Consider the following 14,253-nt stretch of genomic DNA (forward strand, 5'->3'; position numbering starts at 1 on the left):
TATATTATTCTTAATTTATAGCTCCAGTCTCTTCATCTGCAAAATGTTAAGAAGCATGCCTATATTTGTTACCAGATAATCAGGTAACTTATGAAAACTGCTTTGTAGACAGTAAAACATTGTGAAAAGTGTGTTTATTTGTAGAGTTTACTGCAAGATGCCTCATGTTAACTTGCTTGGGATCCTCCCTGAGCCCCTCTCCATCTTCCCTCCACTCTTTCTTTCCCCAGCTTTCTCTCTCCTTTCACTGGTGTTCAACTTTCCTTCATGGAATGTTACTGTAGCAGAGTTCCCAGAAATGACACAAAAACTAAGAACACAGCCAAAGAAGAAAGTAGTAACAGTGTACAGAGACCTTCCTTCTGCAAAACACATTTCTTAGAGGGTGCTATAAGGCTGGGCAAAGAGAGAACAAGAGGAAAAAGCATATTGGAGAAGCCAGTGACAAGAAAGCAGGAGATGGGGAGAAGGAAGAGTAAAGGAGCCAGGAAAGAGTCAACTAGAAAGGGAGAGAACGCATATCACTCCCAAGTGTTTGAGCCCGGTCGGGAAAGGAGGCTAGAGGGTTCATAATGCCAATAAATCATAAAAGTATATAAAAGGGAGTTTGTACAGAAAAGAGCAAAGTAAGCACAACAGAACAAAATTCTTTTCCAGGAGGGAGTATCAGGTAGCATTGCACGTAGGCACTGTGATAAACTAAAATTACGATGCAGTATAAACTGACAGGAAGAGTTTAATAAGAGTATGTGATTCCTACAGCCAATTACTAGAAAGAAAATGTAATCACTGTTTTATTTGTATTGCAGGTAAAATTATACTGTGACCAGTAAAATATAGAAAAGATTTGCTTAAAATGCAAATGCCCTGTGCACGTGAGGGAACATGTGTAGGAGGTTAATTTAGAGCAACACCCATTCCCATCCACATGCTTGCCGCCTCCGTGGAATAAAGTGGCACTCTGCAGAAGCTCAGAGTGGGTTTTTGGTAGACACCAGGTGTGGAAATTGAAAGGATGAAGGGGCTGGAGGAGGAATCACCACCAAGACTTGGGCTGGGATTCACAGAGGGAAAAGTGGCCTACATGGAACAGTAATCCTGTTAAGGACAAGACTCTGTAGTGGAATTTCTTGAGTAGGGTAATTAATTGCTAATACCTAGTCTACTTTGTAATTAAAGAGAGCCACATAAGCCCATTTGCAGACGTAGGCTCCTGTGTAAAGATTACCAACCAATCCTCAACCTTTTGACACACACATATAAGATGTCTTTCATTGAGCCTGGATAAGGGCAGTAGCAGACCATATTACATCCTGGATTTTTCACTCTCGCAAGACTGTTTCAGAATCTAACATTGGGGTAGAAACCAGCATAGTGAGCTAAAGTTGGGAGCTAAATATTCTACGTCTTCAAGCTCCTCAGATAAAACCATAGAGGAGGTAAACTATTTCTGTTTTCATATTCTTTTTTTTTTTTTTTTTTTTTTTTTTGAGATGGAGTCTCGCTCTGTCGCCCAGCCTGGAGTGCAGTGGCCGGATCTCAGCTCACTGCAAGCTCCGCCTCCCGGGTTTACGCCATTCTCCTGCCTCAGCCTCCCGAGTAGCTGGGACTACAGACGCTCGCCACCTCGCCCGGCTATTTTTTTTGTATTTTTTTACTAGAGACGGGGTTTCACCGGGTTAGCCAGGATGGTCTTGATCTCCTGACCTCGTGATCCGCCCGTCTCGGCCTCCCAAAGTGCTGGGATTACAGGCTTGAGCCACCGCGCCCGGCCTCTGTTTTCATATTCTAAAAGTATTCCATGACTCTGTTTTCTTGAGTGTTCCTTCTCTTTCGTATCACATCCATCAGGCAAACCTAATCTCTGTTACCCCACTGTGAGCACCAGGAAGGGTCTTTCCATAAGATTCACCAAGTTGGTTTCACTTCTGCTTTGGCTGCTCTGAAATCAACCACTTTATGCAAAATTGAATGTAGGTGCCTTATCTAAAGGTTAGGCAAGGTGCTAGTGAAGAGAGGCCCTCTTCTGTTAGCTAGGGAAGACTGGACTTCCTCTCCCAAATAGTTCAGGTAAAACCCTTGCTGCCAGGCCTCCAGGCAGCTTTCACAGCCATCAGTTCTCTGCTTATGCTCAATGGCCAACAGAGAGAAAAAACAAACAAACAAAAATGCCAGGCCATCCCATGGGCCTCAAAACTAGGACTTGATGACTTCTGAGGTCTAACCTCACTTGCAGGTTCTGAATCCTAAGGCGGTAGCTTCTACCTTCATGTTCATCTGAACAAGTTAAGCAACATTTATGTTGCCAGTCTCTGAAGTCATTGTGTAAGGGAAAGCACGCAGAGAGAATGAAAACCTTTTGCCCTGAGGGAAAAACTCTTCAACTTCCACTTTGAATACACCCAATGAGACTGAGCAAAAAACATCTTTCGTAACTACTTGCTGGGTGTTATAACAGAGGTAAGGAATAGATTATTTGTCTAAATCAGGACTGTTCTGGTTTTAAAACAAGAAAGCAGGGCGGGAACAGTGGCTCACACCTGTAATCCCAGCACTTAGGGAGGCTGAGGCAGGCGGATCACCTGAGGTCAGGAGTTCCAGACCAGCCTGGCCAACATGGTAAAACCCCAACTCTACTAAAAATACAAAAAAATTAGCTGGGCATGGTGGCGCCCGCCTGTAGTCCCAGCTGCTCAGGAGGCTGAGGCACGAGAATTGCTTGAACCTGGGAGGCAGAAGTTGCAGTGAGCCAAGATGGAACTATTGCACTGCAGCCTGGGCGACAGAGTGAGACTCTGTCTGGAAAAAAAAAAAAAAAAAACAAAACAAATGGAGGAGAGCCAGTCCTGCACTTACAAACACTCAACTTTGGAAAAACTGGTACACGGTGCCTTTTATGTTGTAGGGCAAAAGGGGTTTCTCTATCTGCTTGTGTGGGAAAATTCCAAATACATTTTATGCACATATCAATTACAAAATACAATACCCTAAAAACAGTCCATCATACTTCTCTTTTTGTCTTGGTTGTCCAAATAGGTAGTGAGGTTGCTGGGCATGGTGGTGCATGTCTGTAGCCCCAACTACTTGGGAGGATGAGGTGGGAGGATCACTTGAGCCCAGGAGTTCAAATCCAGCCTGACCAATATAGCTAGACCCCCTAAAAAAAGGGGGGAAAAACCCAACATATTAGTAAATGGATCTGTTTACCTACAACAGTTGTGAAAATTCTTTGGTTAAAACTGTAACCAAGAAAACCAGATTTTGACGAGATTTTTTTTAAAAGGTAGCTAGGTTTTAGTCTCACTTTTAGTAGCTGCCCATAGTGTAAATATACTCCTAACATATTCATGCTTCATTACTTGACTCTTGTCTTTTTGCTCTTGATTTAATAGGCTTGAAATTTTAAGTTTCTGTTTCTTTTACTGTATCTATCCCTCATCTAATTTGGAAGAATAAAGAGCATACAGAAGAAATGCATTATTTTATTATTATTATTTTATTTATTTATTGAATTTATTTATTTTTAGATGGAGTCTCGCTCTGTCGCCCAGGCTGGAGTGCAATGGCGCAATCTTGGCTCACTGCAACCTCCATCTCCCGGGTTCAAGCAATTCTCCTGCCTCAGCCTCCTGACTAGCTGGGATTACAGGCACACACCACCACGCCCAGCTAATTTTTTGTATTTTTATTTGAGACGGGGTTTCACCATGTTGCTCAGGCTGGTCTTGAACACCAGACCTCAGGTGATCCACCTGCCTCTACCTCCCAAAGTGCTGGATTACAGGCATCAGCCACCGCACCCAGCCTATTTTATTGTTTTATTTTATCTTATTTTTTTTTTAGATATAGTCTTGCTGTTGCCCAGGCTGGACTGCAGTGGCACGATCTCAGCTCACTGCAACCTCTGCCTCCCAGATTTAAGTGTTTCTCCCGCTTCAGCCCCTCAAGTAGCTGGGATTACAGGCACCTGCCACCACAGCCACCTAACTTTTGTGCTCAGCCTAAATGTGTTATTTAAAAATAACAATAATGAGAGCCAGGCACGGTGGCTCATGCCTGTAATCCCAGCACTTTGGGAGGCCAAGGCGGGTGAATCACCTGAGGTCAGGAGTTTGAGACCAACCTGACCAACATGGAGAAACCCCGTCTCTACTAAAAATACAAAATTAGCTGGGCGTGGTGGCACATGCCTGTAATCCTAGCTACTTGGGAGGCTGAGGCAGGATAATTGCTTGAACCCAGGAGGCGGAGGTTGTGGTGACCTGAGATCACGCCATTGCACTCCAGCCTGGGTAACAAGAGCGAAACTCTGTCGCAGAAAATAGATAGATAGATAGATAGATAGATAGATAGATAGATAGATAGATAAATGGTTATGACTTCCAATCAATGAAAAGAATTTTTCTCTTTGCTATGAAGTTAATCTTTCTGTGTCCCCAACCCGTACCTCAGATTTATATGTTGAAGCCTAATCCCTGATGTAATGGTATCTAATCCCCCTCCCAGAGAGGCCTCTGGGAGATAATTAGGCCATGAAGGGGGAACCCTCATTAACAGAATTAATACCTTATAAGAAGAAACTCTATAGAGCTTGCTTCCTCTGTCTGTTTGCTTTTCACCGTGTGAGGGTACAATGAGAAGATGGCAATCTGCAAACTAAGAAGCAGACCCTCATCAGACACTGGCACCTTGATTTTGGACTTCCCAGCCTCCAGAACTGTGAGAAATAAACATTTGTTTTTTAAGCCACCTAGTCTGTGGTATATTTGTTACAGTAGCCCAAACTGACTAAGACAATCCTATTCCAAACATATACAAATAATAGAAAATATAACAACAAAAAATTAAATACATGAATGAATTCAAAATCAAGAAAGGTAAATCTCTAGATGCCAAAAGTGAAGCAGAAACTAAAAGCCATAAAAAGATGTAAGCGAATGAGTGGCAAGGCAGCCAACCCGTGCCTTTGCATGAATCAAAACTAGACCTACTCCCTGAACAAATTCACCCTCATGGGTTCAGAAATTGGTGAGTGGAGTTCAAGCTTGATATTATCCCCATGCATGACCTTGCCCAGGTTTCTTTATGTGGGATATAACCTGCTTACCTGTACCCAGCATTCCTGATAAATGGGAGCAGAAGCTACATCACTCAAGACGGGTTTTGAAATTGGAAGTAGGCCTTTGGTGCTGAATGAGAAAGTTTAAATGCATATATGCAGAAAGGATACTAAATCTTAAGTCCACAAAAGACAGAGAACTGATTGTACACCCATGCTTATAGCAGCATTATTTGTAACAGCCAAAAGGTGGAAGTAGCCTAAATGTCCATAAATGAAGGCACAGATAAATAAAATGTGATGTATACATACAATGGAAAGCTTTTCAGTCATAAAAAGGAAGGAAATTCTGACATATGCTACAACATGGTTGAACCTTGAGGATATTATGCTAATTGAAATAAGCCAGTCACACACACACACACACACAAAAACACTATATGATTCCACTGCTATGAGATATTTACAGTAGTCAGATTCTTTGAGACAGAAGGTAGAACGGTAAATGCCAATGCCAATGGAGGAGGGAGAAATGGGGAGTCATTGTTTAATGGGGATGGTATTTCAGGTTGGGGAGATGAAAACTTTGGAGATAGATGGTGATGATGGTAGTGCAACAATGGGAATATACTTAATGCCACTGAACTTTACATTGAGAAAAAGGTGAAGATGGCAAATTTTATGTATTTTGCCACAGGTTTTTTTGTTTTGTTTTGTTTTTTCTGAGACGGAGTTTCGCTCTGTTGCCTAGGCTGGAGTGTAGTGGCGCGATCTCAGCTCACTGCAACTTCCGCCTCCCACGTTCAAGCAATTCTTCTGCCTCAGCCTCCCGAGTAGCTGGGACTACAGGCGTGAGCTACCACACCCGGCTGATTTTTTGTATTTTTAGTACAGACGAGATTTCACCATATTGGCCAGGCTGGTCTGGAACTCCTGACCTCGTGATCTGCCTGCCTCTGCCTCCCAAAGTGCTGGGATTACAGGTGTGAGCCACTGCACCCTGCTGCCACAATTTTTAAAAATTAAAAAAATCATAAATAAATAAATAATTTTTAATTAGACCATAATTTTTGTAAAAGATAAGGAGCTGGAACCAAAGTCCCCATATAATGACAGGAGACACAGAGGGTGCTCTTGAAGTAAACCAGGAGGTAAACTGTGGTCCTTAGCAAGGGAAGCAGCAAGGAATCCTGCTGAAAGCCTAGGGCCATGAATCAAATGAATCCAAAGAAATCAGAAACACAGACCTGTGTCACTATGGACAAAAGATCTGAATTCACACTACTTGCAAGGTGTAGGAACTCTAAGTAGAAAAACGCACATGAAAATAGATCCAAATACAGTGTTTCTGTGTCCCAGAGACAGGCAAACACAAAACTTCTTAACCGAGACCCCTCCCAACCCAGGGCACAAGGGACTCCCATGTAAAACAACCTGCTAAAGATGAACTCACAGCCAAAACTTACAAATCACATGCAGAAACGCCTCACTGGGATGGAGAAAAGGTGCATTACATATCTTCCACTTGCCCCGGTAGACCCACTCTCCACTATTCTACATCTGTCTTCTGTTGCTGGAGCCAGACCTGCATGGACTGCATCAGTGAGTTCTCATGTCCTCTGGCCTCTTGTTGGATTCAGCCAATGGGAAACCCTAGCAGAATATTGGAAAGTGGGATCAGTTTTATTCCCCAGTTGACTCTCTCTCAGCTGTTGGCTGTGTCTCTAAACAGAAGGTAATTGCACCTCTCAAGGTGATCTTTTCTTCATGAGTTTCTTTCAAATTCTAGACACTTCTCCCTATCCTTGCCTCTTCAGGCCAAGGAGTAGTAATGGCTCCACTGCAACCATTTCCAGGTTATTGCACTATCCTTTGTGGCCACACTACACCCTGCTCACACCTCTGTAAATGGTCCCTCTGTAAATAAACCACCTTGGAATTATACAAATTTTAGTATATCATCTATTTCCTGTTAGGAATCTGATAAAATAATCATAAACAGGAAATGGGGGAATTTGAAGTTTAAGAACTAGAAATTTTAAAAATAAACAGCAACTTTAAAAAGAGTAGATTCAAACCCATAAAAAAATAAAAATTTAAACAATAAAGAAAGTAAGTAAATAAATTTTTGTTTTTTGAGATAGCATTTCGTTCTTGTTCCCTAGGCTGGAGTGCAATGGTACAATCTCAGCTCATTGCAAACTCCATCTCCCAGGTTTAAGCAATTCTCCTGCCTCAGCCTCCCAAGTAGATGGGATTACAGCCATGCACCACCATGCCCAGCTAATTTTGTATTTTTAGTAGAGACAGAGTTTCACCATGTTGGTCAGGCTGGTCTCGAACTCCTGACCTCAGGTGATCTGCCCACCTCGTCCTCCCAAAGTGCTGGGATTACAGGTGTGAGCCACCACACCCGGCCAAAAATGTTTAAATAAAATAAAAACAAGAGTAGAAGCCAGGTGTGGTAGCTCACACCTGTAATCTTAGCACTTTGGGAGGTGGAAGGGTCAGACCACTTGAGCCCGGGAGTTGTGGACAAGCCTGGGAAACAAGACAAAACCCCATCTCTGCAAAAAACAAATACAAAAAAAGTTAGCTGGGTGTGGTGATACACACCTGTAGTCCCAGCTACTGGGAGGCTGAGGTCACTTGAGCCCAGGAAGTCGAGGCTGCAGTGAGCATGATTGTGCCACTGCACTCTAGCCTGGGTGACAGTGAGACCTTGTCTCAAAAAAAAAAAAAAAAATTGAAAATGTAAAAGAAAAAAACTACTATGAGCAGAGTTGTCATGTATTTAATAGGAGTTTATTAAAATAGGAGAAAGCAAAAAGAATGGGAGGGGGAGACAATATTTGAAGAGATAATAGCCAAGAATTTTCAGGAATTAAAGAGAGATAAATCCTTATACTGAAGAAATATGCTGGAGCCAGCTTATGAGAGCAGCTTGTTAAATATTCAGAAAATGTGCAAGCCAAGTGTTAACCATTATTAAAATTAAATTGCATAAACTTATCATTAAATAATTATATTAAAAACATAAGTAATAAATATTTAAAGCTTGTCAATTCCTAATTATTTTACTACATTTTACTATTATTAATGCTCTTGAGCTTATTCATGTCTATCATGTTTGCATGGCTAAAATAAAATGGTATGCCACTCTGCATCTCTTCTCAAATCCTTAGTTAAAGATGTTACATTGGTAGCTTGAAATAGGTTATTGAGGGAATGTTTATGTCACAGAAATTGGCAAATTGCTACAAATCAACCCCCACTTCCACGTTTACCAGCACACCACTGTCCAAGCATTATACTATTTACACAACAAGAAAAAATACTTCCACACACTCCATGGTGAAACTGAAAAATGCTAAGAAAAAAAAAATCTGAAAAAATTACCAGAGATTCAAGATAACCTTTGTACCCAAAACAAAAATAAGCAAAAAAACTCCCAGAGAAATCAATGGAATTGAAAACAGGAAATAACAGAGAAAATCAATAAAGCAAAAACTTGGTTCCTTGAAAAGATCAATAAAATCAATAAGACTCTAGCCCTGCTAACTAAGAAAAAAAATTACTGATTCCAGAAATGAAAGAGTAGATATTACTGCAGATCCCATGGACATTAGAAGAATAATACAAGAATACTGTGAATAACTCTATGTCCACATATATGATAACCCAGATGTAATGGAGCAATTCCTTCAAAGAAATAATCTGCCAAAAGTTACACAAGAAGAAATAGACCTATATCTATTTTTAAAATTGACAATAATTAATAATCTTCCAAATTAGAAAACACCAGGCTCAGACGTGTTCACCATTCTACCAAACATTTAAGGAAGAAAGTACATACATCAATTCTCTATAATCTTCTCCAAAAGATAGAAGCACAGAGAATACCTTCTAACTCATTCTATGAGGCCAGCATTGCCCTAACATCAAAATCAGAAAAAGACATAACAAGAAAAGATAAGTACAGATCAGTATCTCTCATGAATGTAGCTGCAAAAATCCCCCCTAAAATATTAACAAATTGAATCCGATGATGTATAAAAAGAATTATACACTACAACCAAGTGAAATTTATCCCAAGTATACAAGGCAGGTTCAATATATAAAAATATATTATTGAAATCCATAGATAGACTAAAGAAAGTCACATGATTATATCAATGACTGCAGAAAAGGCACTTATAAAAATCCAACACCCATTCATGATAAAAACTCTCAGCAGATGAGGAATAGAGGGGGAATTTCCTCAATTTGATAAAGAAGGACTATAAAAAACCTACAGCAAAAATTTTACTTAAATGGTGAGAAACAAAGCTTTCCCACTGAGATCAGGAACAAGGCTAGGATATTTTATCTTACCACTGCTTTTCAACATCTGGAAGTCCTAGCTACTGCGATAAGATTTTTAAAAGAAAATAACCAGTATATAGGTTGGAAAGGAAGAAATAAATAGTCTTTATTTACAGATGATGTGATAATCTACGTAGAAAATCGAAAAGATTCAACCAGAAAGCTCCTGAAACTAATAAGCTAATTGTATCCTGCAATTAGCCAAATTGTAGGACACAGGTTAATGTATGAAAGTCAGTCACTATCCTATATACTGGCAATGAGCAAATGGAATTTGAAATTAAAAACATTGGCCTGGCGCGGTGGCTCACGCCTGTAATCCCAGCACTTTGGGAGGCCGAGGCGGGCGGATCACAAGGTCAGGAGATCGAGACCACAGTGAAACCCCGTCTCTACTAAAAATACAAAAAATTAGCCGGGCGCGGTTGTGGGCGCCTGTAGTCCCAGCTACTCGGGAGGCTGAGGCAGGAGAATGGCGTGAACCCGGGAGGCGGAGCTTGCAGTGAGCCGAGATCGCGCCACTGCACTCCAGCCTGGGCGACAGAGCGAGACTCCGTCTCAAAAAAAAAAAAAAAAGAAATTAAAAACACATTAGCATTTACATTAGCATTTCAAAAAATGAAAGCTTAGGTATTATAATGGTGAATTCTTATTTTATTTTATTTTTATTTTTTATTTTTGGACACAGAGTTTCACTCTTGTATCCCAGGCTGGAGTGCAATGGCATGATCTTGGCTCACCGCAACCTCCGCCTCCTAGGTTCAAGCGATTCTCCTACCTCAGCCCCCCAAGTACCTGGGATTGCAGGTGCCTGCCACCACGCCCAGCTAATTTTTGTGTTTTTAGTACAGACAGAGTTTCACCATGTTGGCCAGGCTGGTCTTGAACTCTTGAACTCCTAGACATTATTTCTAGGTGTGTCTGTGAGGGTGTTTCTGGAGAAATTAACATTCAAATTGGTGACCTGAATAAAGATGGCCTTTCCCCATGTGGGTGGGCATCACCCAATCTGTTGAGGGACTGAATAGAACAAAAAGGTGAAGGAAAATTGAATTTGTTCTTTGCCTGACTGCTTGGACTGGGACATCAATCTTCTGCTCACACTGCTCCTGGTTCTCAGGCCTACAGATTCAAACTGGAATCTACGCCATCAGCTATCCAGCTCTCAGGCCTTTGAACTACACCATCAGTTTTCTTGGGTCTCCAGCTTTAGATGGCAAATCCTGGGACTTCTCAGCTTCTATAATCACATGAGCTAATACTTTCTAATAAATATCTACGTATATATGTTCTGACTAATACAGAAATTGGTACCAAGAAGTGAGGTGCTGCTGTAACAAATGCCTTAAAATGTGGAAGCATCTTTGGAACTAGGTAATGGGTAGAAGTTGGAAGAGTTTTGAGGTGCATGCTAGATAAAGCCAGTGATGCCATAAAGAAATTTTTAAAGATGATTCTGGTAAAGGCTCAGAAAGAAAAGATTTCTGGAGAGAAAGCTTCCATCTTCTTAGAAAATATAGAAGTAACTACATACAGAAAGTTGGTAAATATATGGATAGTGAGACCACTCTGATGAGATCTCAGATGGAAATGAGGAACATGTTACTGGACAATGGAGAAGAGGCTATCTTTTTAAAATTTTATTTCAATGGTTTTGGGAGAACAGGTGTTCTTTTGTAACATGGATAAGTTATTTAATGGTGATTTCTGAGATTTTAGTGCACCCATCACCCAAGCAGTGTACACTGTACCCAAGATGTAGTCTTTTATCCCTTACCCACCCCACCCATCCCTCCAAGTCCCCAAAGTCCATTCTATCATTCTTATGCCTTTGTATCCTCATAGCTTAGCTCCCACTTATAAGCAAGAACATACGATACTTGGTTTTCCTTTTCTGAATTACTTCACTGAGAATAATGGCCTCCAGCTCCATCCAAGTTGCTGCAAAGGCCATTATTTCATTCCATTTTATGGCTAAGTAGTATTCCATAGTGTATATGTACCACATTTTCTTTATTCACTTGTTGGTTGATGGGCATTTAGGTTGGTTCCATATTTTTGCAATTGTTAGTTGTGCTGCTATAAATATGTGAGTACATGCATCTTTTTTAATATAATGACTTCTTTTCCTTTGGGTAGATACCCAGTATTGGGATTACTGGATTGAATGGTAGTTTTACTTTTAGTTCTTTAAGGATTTTCCATACCATTTTCCATCGTGGTTGTGCTAGCTTACATTCCCATCAGCCATGTAGGAGTGTTCCCTTTTTACCACATCCACACCAACACATTTTTAAAAATTATTTTTAAATTCTGGCCATTCTTGCAGGAGTAAGGTGGTGTTTCATTGTGGTTTAATTTGCATTTCCCTGATAACTAGTGATGTTGAGCATTTTTTCATGTTTGTTGGTCATTTGTATATATCTTCTTTTGAGAATTGTCTATTCATGTCCTTTGCCCACTTTTTGATGGGATTATTTGTTTTTTTCTTGCTGATTTGTTTGTGTTCCTTGCAGATTCTGGATATCAGTCTTTTGTCAGATGCATAGTTTACAAATATTTTCTTCTGCTCTTGTGGTTGGTTGTTTATTCTGCTGATTATTTCTTTTGCTGGCAGAAGCTTCTTAGTTTCATTAGGTCCCATTTGTTTATTTTTGTTTTTGCTGCATTTGCTTGTGGGTTCCTAGTCATGAATTCTTTGCCTAAGCCAATGTCTAGAAGAGTTTTTCCAATGTTATCTTCTAGGATTTTTATGATTTCAGATCTTAGATTTAAGTCTTTGGTCCATCTTGAGTTGATTTTTGAATAAGGTAAGAGATGAGGATCCAGTTTCATTCTTCTACATGTGGCTTGCCAGTTATTCCAGCACCATTTATTGAATAGGGTGTCCTTTTCCCACATTATGTTTTTGTATGCTTTGTTGAAGATCAGTGGGCTATAAGTATTTGGTTTTATTTCTGGGTTCTCTATTCCATTCTGTTAGTCTACATGCCTACCTTTTTTTTTTTTTTTTTTTTTTTTGAGACGGAGTCTCGCTCTGTCGCCCAGGCTGGAGTGCAGTGGCCGGATCTCAGCTCACTGCAAGCTCCGCCTCCCGGGTTCACGCCATTCTCCTGCCTCAGCCTCCCGAGTAGCTGGGACTACAGGCGCCCAACACCTCGCCTGGCTAGTTTTTTGTATTTTTTAGTAGAGAGGGGGTTTCACCGTGTTAGCCAGGATGGTCTCGATCTCCTGACCTCGTGATCCACCCGTCTTGGCCTCCCAAAGTGCTGGGATTACAGGCTTGAGCAACCATGCCAGGCCTACATGCCTACTTTTATACCAGTACCATGCTGTTTTGGTAACTATAGCCTTATAATATAGTTTGAAGTCAGGTCATGTGATGCCTCCAGATTTGTTCTTTTTGCTTTGTACTGTTTTGGCTATGCAGACTCTTTTTTGGTTCCATATAAATTTTAGGATTGTTTTTACTAGTTCTGTGAAGAACGATGATGGTGTTTTGATGGGAATTGCATTGAATCTGTAGATTGCTTTTGGCAGTGAATCTGTAGATTGCTTATGGTCATTTTCACAATATTGATTCTACCCATCCATGTGCATGGGATGTGTTTCCATTTGTTTGTGTTATCTATCAGTTCTTTCAGATCTTTTTTTTTTTTTTTTTCCCCAGGCTGGAATGCAGTGGCACAATCTCAGCTCACTGCAACCTCCACCTCCCAGGTTCAAGCAATTGTCCTGCCTCAGCCTCCCAGGTAGCTGGGATTACAGGCACCCAACACCATGCCCAGCTAATTTTTGTATTTTTAGTAGAGACAAGGTTTCACCATGTTGGCCAGGCTGATCTCGAACTCCTGACCTCGTGATCCACTTGCCTCGGCCTCCCAAAGTGCTGGGATTATGGGCATGAACCACCACACCCAGCCCTATGAGTTCTTTCAGCAGGGTTTTGTAGTTTTCCTTGTAGAGATCTTTTACCACTTTGGTTAAGTATATTCCTAAGATTTTTTGTTTGCTTGTTTGTTTTGTGTGTGTGTGGTTGTTGTTGTTGTTGTTGTTGTTTTTGATAGAGTCTCACTCTGTCGCCCAGGCTGGAGTGCAGTGGTGCCATCTCGACTCACTGCAACTTCCACCTCCCAGGTTCAAGTGATTCTCCTGTCTCAGCCTCCTGAGTAGCTGGGATTACAGGCAACTGCCACCATGCCCAGCTAATTTTTTTTTTTTTTTTGTATTTTTAGTAGAGGCAGGGTTTCATCATGTTGGTCAGGCCTAAGTACTTTGTTTACAAATTTTCTTTTTGCAACTATTATAAAAGGGATTGAGTTCTTGATTTAATTCTCAGCTTGGTTGTTGTTGGTGTGTAGCAGTTCTACTATTTTATGTACATTGATTTTGTATCCTGACACTTTACTGAATTTATTTATCAGATTTAGGAACTTTTTGGATGCATCTTGAGAGTTTTCTAGGTATACAATCATATCATTGGCAAATAGCAACAGTTTAACTTCCTCTTTTCCAATGTGGATGCTTTTTATTTATCTTGTCTGATTGCTCTGGCTAGGACTTCCAATACTATGTTGAATAGAAGTAGTGAAAGTGGTCATCCTTGCCTTGTTCCAGTTCTCAGTTATATATAATAATGCTTTCAGTGTTTCCCCATTCAGTATGGTGACGTTGGCTGTGGGTTTGTCATAGATGATTTTCATTACTTTGAGGTATGTCCCTTCTATGCCAATTTTGTTGAGGGTTTTTATTAAAAAAGGATGCTTTTTCTGCATCTATTGAGATGATCGTATGATTGATTGATTGATTGATTTTTGTGGGACAGAGTC

General features: G+C 40.6%; 1 long non-coding RNA gene across 1 annotated transcript in view; it reads left to right on the forward strand.

Annotated features, from left to right (window-relative positions):
- LOC139355434 (uncharacterized) overlaps positions 1 to 1,433 on the forward strand; it is a 42,099-nt gene extending 40,666 nt beyond the window's left edge. Inside the window, exon 3 of the long non-coding RNA XR_011606056.1 lies at positions 22 to 1,433. This is a non-coding gene — a long non-coding RNA (uncharacterized lncRNA). The remainder of the gene's footprint in view (positions 1 to 21) is intronic.
- The last annotated feature ends 12,820 nt before the right edge of the window (positions 1,434 to 14,253 follow it).

This window comes from Macaca nemestrina, chromosome 7 (genome assembly GCF_043159975.1).
Source record: "Macaca nemestrina isolate mMacNem1 chromosome 7, mMacNem.hap1, whole genome shotgun sequence".
NCBI classification, from domain to species: Eukaryota; Metazoa; Chordata; class Mammalia; order Primates; family Cercopithecidae; genus Macaca; species Macaca nemestrina.